The sequence below is a fragment of the Apium graveolens genome, chromosome 2 (assembly GCF_009905375.1).
Source record: "Apium graveolens cultivar Ventura chromosome 2, ASM990537v1, whole genome shotgun sequence".
Lineage (NCBI taxonomy): Eukaryota > Viridiplantae > Streptophyta > Magnoliopsida > Apiales > Apiaceae > Apium > Apium graveolens.
This window is the reverse complement of record NC_133648.1, coordinates 68,974,881-68,990,621: the sequence shown is the minus strand read 5'-3', so window position 1 is coordinate 68,990,621 and position 15,741 is coordinate 68,974,881.

Sequence of the window (15,741 nt, the reverse complement as noted above, 5' to 3'; positions counted from 1 at the left end):
TTAATTATTAATGAGAATAATAAATGGGATAATAATAATAATATTTATGGGAAAATTTCAGCTGAAAATTTTGCCTATAAATACACTATTATAGACCCTAATTTTATTCTAACCCCATCGAACCCGAAAACCCAAAAAGTTTGGAAAACCCAATTCTCTCCACCTCCTTCCTCCTCCTTAACATCGTTTTCTTGGTGGATACCGGTGGAGTACTTCACACTTGAGGAGCAACTGCTAAGGATCTCTGATCGTTGTCTCCGAATTATTTTAAAAGGTTAGATTCGATCCCTCGAATTTTTATTCATGATCTGTATGCTTTTATTTGGATTTTGTATGTGTAAAAGTGTTTTGCCATGCCCCCGCTGCGTTAAAAATCCAACAATTTCCCAGGCGATGCCTGTTAATGGATTAACTTGTTCCAAGAATTTTACTTCCCGAGTGTTGGGTAAGTAATCAAAATTCTTTTATCAAGACAGCAACCTTGTTGCGAATATAAAACACACCACAGAGCCGGATCCCTCAGGTTTTGAGCGAGTATTTAAATCCCCTTTTTAAAAGGAAGATCTTAAATATAAAAATGAGTTTTGGGATCCGCTCTAACTTTTGAAAATCATTTTAAAGACTTGAAAACACTTTAAAGAGTGTTTGGAATAATGCTGATAAAGTAAATCAATCTCAATAAAAAGAAATATCTGAATATTAATATTTAAATAATATTCCCATAAAGAATACTTGAGGTAGAAGTTGGAAAACTTACTTGAAATAAATAGTAAATAATCAAAGATATACTTATACGAAAGTAATATCTTTATTTGAATATCAAAAGTAAGTTTGATTATCGAACATTATTCTTTAATAAAATAAAGAATATTATTCAGTAATAAGCGGAGTCATAATACCTCGAATGAATATTATACATAATATTCATTAAATAAAATAAAGGAGTCATACATCCCCAAATGAATATTCAAATAATATTCAATTAATAAAATAAAAGGAGTCATAAGTCCTCAGATGAATATTCAAGTAATATTCAAATAATAAAATAAAGATAAAGTTATCGAATAAACCTTATTCGATTAATAGTTTTGAAAACTATAACCATATATATATATATATACAAAATCTACTCGGGATCCTCGACTCCCGGTTTTAGAAAATGTTTTCACCTTTGGGTCCCTATACTAAGGGTATATGCAAATTACCGCTATTCTCTAGCATAGGTATTATCAACTGAACCAACAGATATATATGGCAAGAATACGAAACAGGCATGCATATGTACCATATCACATGCTATAATATATCACAAGAATTTGCTAATATAACCATCATGCATCTATTACAAGATAATGCATATACAAGTGTATACATCACAACAACAGTATAACGGATAGAAAACTTGCCTGAGCGACTGGGGGTGATAAAAGGCTCGGGACGAGTCTGGTAACCTATAAACAACAAGTAAGTTGGAATTAAACCAAAGTCACTTGTAAATCTATACTTTAACTAACTTAGACTCTAACGCTTGTTTTACGCTTACTGATTCTCTTAAGTCACTCGAGTACCCTCGGCTCCACCATTTTTAATAATTTAACCATTACGAGTTTTAAGGTGATTCCTTCGCGAGTGTCTTACCAACTGCCTAACACTCTTACCATAATTGTTTCGTACATTAATTAACCCTTTTTGGTCTTTAACCTATGTTTCAAAGTAAGGCGAAGGGAAAAGTTTCGTTCGCGAAACGCCGTTACTTAAAACGGTCGTTTCTCCTAAACCGTACATCGGAATCAAACGAACTACATATCAAAACGAAGCTCGTAACATGAACTATCTAAACATGGCAATGGTCAAAATCTAGAAGGGAGTTCTCGGGTCCTAATGTTATGAACAAAAGCAGTCTAAAGTAAATCGGACATTACGACGGCTATGTTTACGCGATTTCCCAAATTAAACCATTTCAAATCCACCACAATTCAACCCCAATTCACAACCCAATCAAAACTCCATCCAAACTAAATTACAACAGCCCCAAATCAACTCATTATAATCAATTTACTTAATCCTAAAACTTGAATTTAAACTATACTACATTCTTTAATCAAATCATAAGATTTCAACATTCCAATCTCCACCATTTCAACCCAACTCTAAACCATCCATCATTAAGCTACTCTAATACCAAAACAACCAAAATCACCCTAATATACAAAGTAAAGCTAGGGTTTGGAGATGATATACCTTCCTTGAAGTGGTGTGAGTAGCTAGGAAGCCTTAGGAAGCCTTGAGGAGTCTTAGGAATGCTTGGATCTTAAAGGAAAAGCAAGAAAAATCAAGTTAAAAACCTTGAAATCACTATTCATTATCTTTTTCATTGATTTATTGGAGAAGATAGAGAATGAATGGGGTGCTTAAACTCATAATATAGCCATAACTATGCATAAGGAACACTAGGGAATTATCTTACCAATTTAGGAAGCTTGAATCTTGGATTTTGAAATTCTTGCTTCTTAAAAAATGAAAAAGCCGAGAGCAACTCTTGGTTGAATGAAAGAAATGATTTTGTGTTTTGCTTTGATTTGTTTTGGTTGGTTGTTTTTGTTTTGTTTTGGTTAATTACCTTATTAACCTTGAACTTTGTGTGGTTCTACTTCAACCACATCTCCTTCCTTCCCATGTCATGCTTATGTCATGCTATGATGTCATCTTTCCCTATTTGTCCTCTTCTCATTGGTTGGATGACATCCTCCCCTCTAATCTCTTTGATTAACTTCCTAATTGCTTGCCTAATGACCGCTGATTTGTTATACGGTTCGCTTAACTTTCGTTTTCGTTTATCGTTTGAGGGATCATACCCGGGATCTTATTACTTAGGTTCCCTTAACCTTTCTCAATACATTATATTCCTTTTTGTGATCCTCTCTTATAATCCTTTAATTTAAATCCTTTTTATCCTGTTACCTTATACTCAATTCTTTCCGTATCTAGTGGATTTCCGGGAAAAATCAAAGTGTTCGGAATTGGATTCTGACGATCTTTACATACACTTATATACCATATAGAGTACTAATAAAATCTCAGAATATCCATAACAGAACCCCTACATAGTGTGGCATGAAAAGTTTTCTCATTCAGCTAAAACACTATTCATAAGGGTTACAAAAAGTTTAAAATTTTGGGGGTTATTACAAATGCCCTGCACTACAAATGGATTATACCTTCTTCGGAACCCAAACTTGGTTGGGCCCGACATACTTGTAGAATTGTCCTTTGTCAGGAAAAACAACATTCTTAACTTTAATGGTCTCAACTTTCTCAATGACTGAACATTTGACCTTGTAAACAGCCTTAACAAATTTCTGTTTAGGCTTAGGCACAAATGTCTCCTTTCTAGCCTTAGAAGGACTTGCAGTCTTAGACCTATCATGCTTCCTATTATTCACATGCTGACGAGGAGTAGTCTTATCACTAGAAACATGCTTATCATTAAAATAAGCATACATCAAATTAAAAGCACAAGACATACAATTAGCAACACCACATGCTTAATGAGAGGGATTAACAACAGGCAATTTATGCATGGTAGACATGGCATTTTTGTTATCCAACTCATGTGTGTCTGAGTTAGTCTAAGTTGCTTTCACAACTTTGACTGGAACTTGCGACACACTTGACTTGGAAACAACCTTCTCATTAGCAAGATCTTCAGCACGTATTTCTTCTTGAATAATAGAGGAGGTCGCATCAAATGGTTCAGCAATTGATGCTTTATAGAGGGGTTTATCAACACCCTTAAGCACATGTGGTACTTCCCTACCTTTAGCACAGACATGAGGAGGGGAGTTTATGCCTAATTCTCCAATAGCAACATTTTAATCATAACCTTTTCCAGATGTTTGATTAACAGCTTGCTTACTGTAGAACTCTTTAGCCTTCGAACAAGAATTGAAGTAGGCTTTAACCTTAGTCTCAAGACCGGTGATCTTGTCTTTCAGAATAGTTTCGAGTTGTCTATAACAGTTAACTCTATTCTCTAGAAAAGATACTTGTTCTTTTAACTTGTCTTGATTAATGTGCACAAGTCTTAATTCATTGACCTCTTTCTCAAGGTCTTTGATCTGTTGACTTAACAGTTCATTATCATGACGAACACAATCTAAGGAACCTCCTAAATGATAAACTAATTCAGCATCAGTAAATTTTACCTCTTTTCTTGACGATGAAGCTTTTCCATCAATAGCCTTAAGAGCAAGATTCCCTTCTTCTTCATCTTCACTATCAGTATCATCCCAGCTTCTTCCCTTTGCCAGATAAGCTCTTTCAGAGTTACTCTTCTGATTTGAATCATAAGAGTTCTTCCTTACTTGCTTTGGCTTCCTGCATTCTGTGGCAAAGTGTCCCAACTCATTGCAGTTATAGTATCTAATGGTGCTCCGATCAACCATCCCTGTTTTGTATCTACCACTACTGGTGTTAGAGGATGAAGATCCACCTGTCTGGAATTTGTTGTAGTTGGACTTGTACTTGAACTTGGGATTTCTCTTGAATCTGACATTGGAGAATCTCTTGACAATTTGGGCCATTGACTCATCTTCCAATTGCTCCAGCTCTTCCAAGGAGTAAAAATCATCACTGGATTGATTTGTAGTAGGATGATCATATTCTTCTACTAATACATTTTCCTCAGCCTTGGAATACTGTACCATTCTCTCTGACTGTTGAGATTGTTGTTGTTGTTGTTGACCTTCAACTACTAGAGCAGTAGATGTGCTGACCACTCTATCTCTCCCGTAGACTTCCTTCTGCTGAATCTGCTCCAACTCATAGGTTTTTAGCACACCATAGAGCCTTTCCAAAGAAATCTTATTCAGATCTCTCGCTTCTCTTATGGCAGTGATTCTAAGTTCAAGATGAGTTGGCAGTGTTAAAAGGAACTTTTTGTTGACCTCCCTAATTGAATAATATTTTCCATTTATGTTCAGGTTGTTGATCAATGCATTGTACCTCTCAAACACTTCAGTAATTCCTTCTCCTGGATTGGATTTAAAATGTTCATACTCCGAGGTTAGGATCTCTAACTTGTTCTCCCGAACTTCCTCTGTGCCTTCATTAATCACCTCAATAGTTTCCCAGATGTGTTTGGAATTTTTACAGTTCATCACATGTCTGTTCATCAAGGGATCAAGGGAATCAACTAAAATTAATTGAAGGCTGGCATCCAAGGAGGCTTCTTCTTTTTCAGCAGGAGAAAAATCCTCAGGATCTTTTACATAGGTTCTAGCTTTGGTAATTACAACATCATCTACTATAACCTCTGGTTCAATACCCATCGGAATTTTTGGACCCTTCTTTAACACGTCCAGATATTTGGGATTTGCAACTTGTAAAAACAAGAGCATCTTCTTCTTCCACATAATATAATGGTCTTTATCGAACAGTGGAATTTTAACGGTTCCAACTTTTTGTGTAGTCATTATGAATTTTTGAGTAAATAAAAATTCAAGGAGTGGAAGAATCACAAAAGTCTAGGATCTTGATTTGGTCGCTAATCAGAAGGCTCTGATACCAATTGTTAGGTCCCAATATGTGTTTGTAGAAGGGGGTTGAAAACAAACTATACCGAAAAATCGAATTTAGTGCGGAATAAAAATTGAAGCAAAATTCAAGTTAAATAAAATATTATTAAACTTGAAAGGTGTTACAACAACGGTATCGATTACAAGGGATTAATCTCAAATTAATTATCATAAATCTAGAATAAATTCGACATGAACTTTTTCTATTTTTGCAATAAAAAGAATCAAATGCTAAACGCAATTTGAGATTAAGTTCTAGGGATTTTGATCCGCTAGATAGTTACACAAGAATAAGAGAATGATTTCTAGTTGTTTGAATTTAACTTTAAAACTAGAAATTGATGATCTTGAAGTTTGCAGTTGAAGATGGAATGTTTTCTGCGGCTGCTTTTCTTTTCTGTTCTTGAGTGTATTTTTGGATGATGTTTGACTTCTGCTGCTTCTGTTCTTTTATAAATCATTCAACAGACCTACTTGAACTGGCAAGACAATCTGTTAATTGGCATGACAATCGGCAAGACAATTGAATGAACTGGCAAGACTATCGGCAAAACAATTGATTGAAATGGCAAGACTATCGGCAAGACAATTGATTGAACTAGCATGACAATCTGTTGAACTAGTAGAACTTTCGGTATGACAATCCTTTTGAACTGGCATGACTTTCGGTATGACAATCTGATTGTCATACCAGTTCATTTGATTGTCATGCTGAATTAATATTGAATATAAATTAAAAATCAATTCTGAAAATTCCTAATATTAATTCTGAATTAATTAATCAATTAATTCAATTAATAAATAAATTAATCTTTGCAGATATAATTTATTTTCTTAATTAAACTATATGACTTAATTAATTAATAGAGAATTAATACTACTCTTCAACAACAACCATTCTTCTGAAAATCTTCTGAAAATCACTGTCAATTATGAATCAATTCCACCACTTCAATGTTGACACTCGATGTACTGTCTGGTTCATGAGTGACTAACTTTCGTGACGTTTCTTCATGTCTTGACTTTGATAACTTGATTTTCTTCAGATTAAATCCCTGTAATTATCTGATACCCTGACAAGATCTCTGTCACTTGATTAAATCCACAATCTTGATTTATATCACTGAGGCTTGATCAATTTCTTGAACTTCTTCCAGTGAAGTAATTCCTCAAGTCTGTAGATGAACCTTGTTTCTGAATTCTTTGACAGGTGTTACTTTGAGAGATCTCTTTGATGGTAGATCCGCTATTTACTTGTTACATTCTTATTTGAGTTGAGTTAAATCCTCGAATAAACAAATAGGCTATGGCATATGCCTTACAGAGGGTTTTATGGCTAAGCCCAAGGAAAGCATCACTGAAGTGTTTGAAAGATTTAATAAGCTGATAAATGACTTGCAGCTTCATGACAAGTACTATAAAGCTGAAGAGGTGAATCTAAAGTTTTTGCTTACTCTTCCTGATCATTTGAAACAGAAAATCTCAACAATCAGGGAAGGGAGAGACTTGGGCAAGATAACTCTGGAAGTTTTATATGGAACTCTCAAAACCTATGAACTAGAGATGATTCAAAGGCAATCATTGAGATATGGCCAAGGATATGTTATAGATGGTTCAAGTGCTTTAACAGTAAATGAAGGCCAAACATCCAATGATGAACTCAGATCTCATACCTCAGTTGTCTCAACAAGTGAGCAGAGAACAATTGATTCACAGGAGCAAGTCATATTAGAATTGAAAAAGGATGAGTTCTACACTCTTGAAGAAATTGATGAGCTAGATCAGTCAATGGCTTATCTGGCTAGAAAATTCTCTAACATTAGAGTAAGGAAGCCAAGATACTTCAAAAGTAAAGGACAGTCTTTTAACAGAGACCGCAGCTGGAAAGAGAAAGGGAAGTACAATTCTGATAGAAAAAGTGGTTACAAAACTGGATCTGTTGATAGATCTAATATAAGGTGCTTCAGCTATGATGAACTAGGTCACTTTGCTACAGAATGCAGGAAACCCAAGAAGGCAAAGAAAGATAAAGCTTATCTTGAACTTGAAGCAAAGTATGAAGCTCTTCTAAAGAAACAACAAAGTAAAGCTTATATTACAGAAGGTAAAAGTTGGGATGATTCTGAAAATAATGAAGATGAAGAACTTGGAAACTATGCACTCATGGCCTTGGAGCAAGGAGAATCATCCTCATCTAAATCACAGGTACCGACCCTTACCTCCACTGATTTAAATTAAAATCAATATAAGGAAACTGTTGAAAAAATGAGCACATAAATGTTTCACATTCATACAAGCATGGTTGCTACTAATGAAGAAGTTAGCAGATTAACAAAGTTAAATGAGAAGCTTGAAAGTGAAAAACAAGAAGCTGAATTATTGATAATGGAGCTTGAAGCCTTGAAACAAGAAAATGGCTATCTGAAAAACAAGCTCAAGTGTGCAAATGAGATTGAGAGTGTGCTAAGAGAAATACTGGAGAAAATGAAGTAAAGTTGAAATCCTTCAAGAATGCATCTGAATTGGTTGGTTAGTACCATAAGAAAAAAAATCATGTGCAAACATTGCCATTGGTCTTGATTATAATACCTTAAACAACAAGAAAAAAAACACTGGTGACAGAGAAAAAACAACAAAGAGTGAAAATGTTCCAGAAATGCTGAAAATTGTTGGGTCACCAGTATTTAAGACTTGTGAGGTAAACTTCAGTGAAGAAGAACTGATTATCAAACAAGAAATTACAGACGAGGATAATGAAAAGAAGAATACAGATTCAATTTAATCTTCCAATATTCAATCTTCCAAGGCTGAAGAAAATCTAATGGACAACCAAAGTGCCAAGACTCTTGTCTAAGAAACCAAGATTGAAGATACAAGTAAGAAGAAGAAAATTAGAAGTGGAAGAATTGGGAAAAACAAAAGCAACAATCTGAACTATGTTGCGGACATTCCTGGAAAGAAGTGTGGAATATGCAGTTCTACAAATCATCTAACTCATCTTTGTAAAAAGGGTGTTAGTAAGCCAACTGAAGGAACCTACAAATACAATGAAGCAGATTTAGATGATCCCTACTCATTCTGTGATAAGTTTGATTGCATCCCTTGCAACTTGAAAGTGATGAAGAGTTGTCACAAACTGAAAGTAGACTTAAGTGAAACACAAATTGAGTCTACATCAGAAAGGGAAAATGCACAACAATCATTGAACTCTATTTTATCTGAAATAAATCACTTTACTTCTGTTAAAACAGTTAACAAGAAGAAAGTACCCAACACTGCTTGGGTTACTAAACACACCTGAATCTCATTGTGTGCAGGGCAAAGTGAAGAAAGTCATATGGATCATTGACAGTGGATGTTCTAGACATATGACAGGTGATAAGGCCCTGCTATCACAATTCGAGGAGAAAGCTGGCCCATTGGTGACCTTTGGAGACAACAGCAAAGGATTCACAATGGGATATGGCAAGATTGTTTCTGAAAATGTTGTCATTGATGATGTAGCACTAGTAGCTGGTCTTGAGGTGAATCTTCTCAGTGTTAACCAATTTGCAGACAAAAACTTTGAAGTTTTATTCAACAAAGAAGAATGCACCTTTATCAGCAAGAAAACTGGTAAAATTGCTCTGAAAGGAGCAAGGAAAGGAAGTTTGTTTGTTTTAGACTTGGAGTCAACAAATAAGGATGGTATTTGCTGCTTCTACACCAAGGCATCAGAAGAACAAAGAAAGCTATGGCATAAGAAGCTGTCTCACTTGAATTTTTAGGCAATTAACAACTTAGTCAAAAAGGAGTTAGTGAGAGACATGCGCAAGCTGGAGTTTGCTCAAGTTGAAGTCTGTGAAGCTTGTCAGAAAGGAAAGATGAAAAGATCTAGTCACAAGTCAAAACTCTGATTTCTATTAGTGCACCCTTGGAACTAATTCACATGGACTATTTCAAGGAACAGATATGCACTTGTGATGGTGGATGATTTCTCAAGATACACTTCGGTATAGTTCTTGAACTCTAAAGATGAAACTCCACATATCATAATTGAGCACATTAAGAAGATAGAAAAATAGGTCGAGGATTACAATTATGTGAAAAGACTGAGAAGTGACAATGGAACAGAATTCAGAAATGCTACATTAAGTGGATTCTGCAAAGGCAAAGGCATTGTTCAAGAGTTCTCAGCTTCCAGGACACCTCAACAAAGTGGAGTAGTTGAGAGAAAGAATAGAACATTGGTTGAAGCTACTAGAACAATGCTGCAAGATGCCAAGTTGCCAACAAGTTTCTGGGAAGAGGCTGTCAACACTGCATGTTATACATAGAACAGATATCTCATTAACAAGGAACATGGCAAGTCACCCTACTCAATCATGTCCAAGAGAAAGCCTACTGTAAAGCATCTTCATGTGTTTAGAAGCAAGTGTTACATTTTGAAAGACAATTCTGAATATGTGGGAAAATTTGACTCAAAGGTCTTTGAAGCATTTTTTCTGGGATATTCACTGGAAAGAACAGCCTAACAAAGTCTATGTGATTGATCAAAAGAAGATCATGGAAAGCACAGATGTGACCTTTGATGATGACAAGTATCCAGGCTTGGAATGCCTTGATGACAATGAAGCTGAAGTCCTTGTATTTGAAAACCTCAACATTGATAGTGATTCTGATGAAGAAGATGAAGGTATTGCACAACAAATAATGAATGAAGAGTCTACCGAACAGGAAAATCATGAGAATAGAAGCTCATCTCAAACACCTGAAGTTGATGGCACAAACTCAGGGGGAGAAAGAGAAGAAGGATCTACCAGTCACACCAATAATGAAGAAAATGATGAAGGCACAAGTCAACACACTCACACAAGAAAGTGGGTTAGAAGTCACTCCAGAGAAGTAATTATTGGTGATCCTACTGCTGGTGTGAGGACTAGAAGTGCAACTGCTAATGAGTGCCTACATGCATGTTTTCTGTCCCAAGTAGAGCCTAAGAAAATTGATAAAGCTCTATTGGATCCTGACTGGATATCTGCCATGCAGGAAGAGCTGAATCAGTTTGAAAGAAGCAAAGTCTGGAAGTTAGTTCCTGCACCAAAGAATATAAGTATTATTGGAACAAAATGGGTGTTCAGGAAAAAAATGGATGAAAATGGTATTGTTACCAGAAACAAAGCAAGGTTGGTTGCTAAAGGCTACTCACAAGAAGAAGGAATTGATTATGATGAAACTTTTGCTCCTGTTGCAAGACTTGAAGCTATAAGAATTTTTCTAGCATTTGCTACACACTCAAATTTCAAAGTGTATCAAATGGATTTCAAAAGTGCCTTTCTGAATGGTGAGTTAGAAGAAGAAGTTTATGTGCAATAGCCTCCTAGCTTTGAGGATCCAAAATTTCCTAACTTTGTGTATAAGTTACTCAAGGCTCTATATGGACTAAAGCAGACACCTAGAGCTTGGTATGACACACTGTCAGATTTCTTACTGAAGCATGGTTTTACTAGAGGAACCATAGACAAGACTCTCTTCTACAAGAAACATGGTGAAGATATGATCCTAGTTCAGTTCTATGTGGATGATATCATCTTTGGCTCTACTGATGAGAAGTTGTGCCAAAGATTCTCCAAGCTTATACAGAGTGAATATGAAATGAGTATGACGGGGGAACTGAGTTACTTCCTTGGACTTCAAGTCAGCCAAAGAAGTGATGGTATCTTCATCATCCAAACTAAATATGTCAAGGATCTTTTGAAAAAGTTTGGAATGGTTGATTGTTCACCTGCATCTACACCTATATCTACTGCAACAAAGTTGGATGAGGATAAAAAGGGAAAGAGTGTAGATATCTCAAGCTACAGAGGGATGATTGGATCATTGCTTTACTTAACAGTAAGTAGAACAGACATCATGTTTGCAACATGTCTATGTGCAAGATTTCAAGCCAATCCAAAAGAATCACATTTGATGGCTGTAAAGAGGATTTTCAGATATTTGAAGGGAACTCCAAACTTGGGATTATGGTATCCTAAGGGAACTGGTTTTGAAGCTGTTGGATACACAGATGCAGATTTTACTGGATGCAGGGTTGAAAGAAAGAGTACCAGTGGAAGCGGTCAATTTCTTGGACAAAGACTTTTATCTTGGTACAGCAAGAAACAACAATCTGTATCAACTTCTACAGCTGAAGCCGAATACATAGCTGCAGGGAGTTGTTGTGCTCAAAGTGCTTTGGATTAGAAATCAGCTAATGGATTATGGCCTAGTGTTACACAAAATTCCTATCATATATGACAATACTAGTGCTTTATCTATAGTAGCTAATCCAGTAAATCATTCTAGGACAAAGCACATTAATGTGAGGTATCATTTCATTAGAGAACATGCTACTAATGGTACCATTGAGCTCATTTTTGTACCAACATAAAAACAACTAGCTGACATTTTTACTAAACCTTTGGATGAAGCAACTTTCACTAGACTTGTAGGTGAAATTGGAATGCTCAATTCTTCATCCTAAGGCAAGAACTCAGCTAATATTTTACAGCAGATTAATCTCCAATAAATCAAAGTTAATTTGATTAAATTGGAAATTAACTGAAATATGAATTATAAATATTTCAGAAATCTATGCATATTTTTTTTCAAATTCAATTAACATGGAATTTTTCAAATTCTGAGTAAACTGCTTAGTTGTTAATTTACATCATTTATATGTAAAATTAACACAAGGCAGAATTACAATAACCAAAAGTATCTAGCAAACTGAGTTCTCGATAAGTATAAATTGACTTCTTGACAAGTCATTTTAGGACTTCTCGAGTGAGTCCTCGATAAGTCAACTCACTGACTTCTCGAGTGACTTCTCGATAGGTTTAAAATGACTTATCGACAAGTCCTTGTAGAGTTCTCTAATAATGTTCATTCACAGAGTTCTCTACAAGTACAATTCTTGACTTATCAATAACTCAGAACTGAAATAATTTAAAATGGTAAATTATTTTGGTAAATTACTTTTGAAAAATTTATTCTAATAAAATTTAGAATTAATTCAGTCCATATTTTGGACAAACTGGGTATTTATTTGACATTTCGATAAGTCAAGTTTGAGTTCTCTATAAGAGTAATTTAAAATGATTTCTCGACATGTACTTCACTTCTTTAAATGACTTCTCGATAGACAACTCCAAATGTCTATTTTTGAGTTCTTGACAAGTCATCTACTTTCACTATAAATATAAATACCAAGACTTTTCGATTAATTTGAACTTGGAATTTTTCAAAATTCTAAGTAAACTGAATATTTATTACTTCATATCTTCAGTATATGAACTTAATAAATAACAGATCAAAAGAAGCAAAAAGTATGAAAAACTGAACAAATTTAATTCATAAATTATGTTCAGAAAAATACTTTTGACATACTTTGTCTCTAATTTCTCTGACTTATTGACACATTTACATGCTTATATGATTTCTTGTTTACGTGGAAATAGGTTAGTCCAATGTTAGTAGACTAGTGCATTATTTGTGTTGTTTTGAGTATGCTGATAGTGGTTAATTTATTTGACTGAATGCTAATAGGAGGAGTTACTTTTTGTGTAGGGAGTACGTGCTTATTTGCATGGGGAATAGTCACTCTCTAAAGTAAACTAATATTCTTGAGTAATTGCTTGGGGAATAGTAACTAGTCATTTCTAACTGTCAAATATGCGTATGTGTTTATTATTCGTATCATCCGGGCAACTCAAGAGTCTATTGGTTTCTATCTTTACTCCCTCTATATATTAAAAACGCCTCCCTCTTTATCATTCATCATCACTCTCTTTCTAATAAACTATTTTAGCCTCAAAACTCACCTATTATTCTTTTCGCTCCAAATGGCTGCCCCCGTTTTTCACACACTCAACCACGGTGTTTATCTTCCAGCTCGGAACTTGACTAACGATAAGGTCTATTATGACCTTTTTGGACTTCAATTGCACATCATGGGGATCTTATGCAGCCCTTTTGATCTTCGACGAGAGATCTTTGATGAACTCTCATGGGATGATCAACTTGATATTCTTTTCTTTGAAATGGAAGTCTCTCTCGAGCAGGAGAGACGAGCCAGGGTGGCTGAGCAGCAACGACTTGCTGCTCTGGAGCTGCAGGAGAGAATTATTTCTCTTGCAAACTCCATGTCCAGAGCGTACGAGCACAGGGCAAGGAGGTTGGAGGCAGAGAAGAAGGAGCCCAAGCTAGAGTAGTTAGGATTAGGATTTACTTGTTAAATCTATGTCTTAATGTACTTTATTTCTATTATTAATGAAAATACAAATTCTTCTCTAAGTTTTCTTTTGTTTGTGTAATGATTCCTATGTGCTTATATATATATTGAATTTTGCCTTCTCTGCAATAATGCTTGCAACTAAAATATCTTACAATGTATTTGTCTAATGAAACTCCAAAAAGATACATTCGTTCAATGCATTACAGGTCTAATACAAGACATCAACAGGGAATTCAAATAATTAATTCACAGGTATTAGTGCTAAAACTGCAGCTAAAACATTTCAAAACCAAACTGCAGTTTACCCATGCACAAGAACACAAACACAAACTCAAACACAATCCCACTCAGGTAACTCTCAAAAGGAACCTGTTTTACAAAAAGACAAAATCACCAAAATGTTCTTCAGTTGTTCTGTTGTTTAAGAAAAAGGATCTGGTATCAAAAACATGGAAATTTATCAGCTTTTCATGAATATCACAAATGCACCTTCATGTGCAAAATAGTCTTAACAGACTGATAGGTTTGAGGGTAGTACTCCTGGGAGGGAGCTATCTAAATCCTCTCCAATTCAATTAAAGGTTCCTCAAGAAGGAACAACTCCCCTCATAACTCTAGCAGAGGCTGCCTTAGCAGTCAAAGCTAGAACAACAATTGCCTATGACAATGTCATAAGAAAGGCAAGCTTAGTACATTCAAGTTCCAGTATGTTGCAAGACACACAAGGGTTTGAGGCTGGTGCACATGGCAGTAACCCAGTCAAATCCCCTCCAATTTAATTGGAGGTTCCCACTACAAGTGGAGGACAACACACTGTCATAACCACAGAGCAATCTGTGAGTCAAACTGTGACCCCAGTCATAGATGCTTATGCACTCATTTTTCTGGTGAAATGAGTATGATTAGCCCTATATGGTCTTCCTGTAATATCCAGGGTATATCGTGTAATTATTTTTGCTAATAAATAACTATTATATGTGTTTCATATCTATTCTGTGAATTATTTGTAAAGTGTTAAATGTGTTTGGATGTTTAAAAATATTATTAATTGAGTATTTTGATTTTTATATGTCCAAAATAAAATATAGATAATTGTCATATCTTCCTAATTATTTTTATATTGATTTATGGATTTATAAGGATCATATGAAATTTATAAAATCTTTTTCCAAGTATTTAAAATCTATTTTATAAAAACGGGAACCAACCGACGTCATCCGTTGTTATATTTTTGGAAACCGAAACTCTTCCGAGAAGTCCTTCCTAACCTAATTGTAATATTCCGAGCATATTCCATATTTCGACTTTTTCGATCCGATGTACGGTTTGTCCTGCGCGGGTCCCGGCGCAATATTTTCGATACAATATTCGTTTCGGTAAATCAATAAAACTCATATTTTCGATAAACCGTAGCTTTTTATTAAACTATCCCAATTATCACCTCGTAGTACGTGTAACCAGGCGCTGAGACCAAGACCGCAAAACAAATTGTACTGATTTGGACAATTATCCCGAAAACCGATACCGTTTGGATAAGTTTTTATAAATAAACGTACCGTTTATATCCGGAATGATCCAACGAGATACTAATTTACCGTAATTATATATAGCCTTTTACCGTATTTTATTTCGTATCAAAATCATTTGCAGACAGATAATTATATAATTTTCCAGAGAAAAACCTTATATTCATATAATCTTTCGAGAATCAAACAAGCTTTTGGAGGTGTTATTGAATTCAGTTTAGAAAGCTCGAGTAACCAATTTGATGGTTTTGAAGAGCTCTACCAGATTCTGTTATCCATACACCTACAGAAATCAATGTTTATTTTCTATATTTTTATTTATTTTCAAATTAATTTTATTAAAAATATGAATTTTTGTTCGGATGATTGTTGGTATGATTTGATG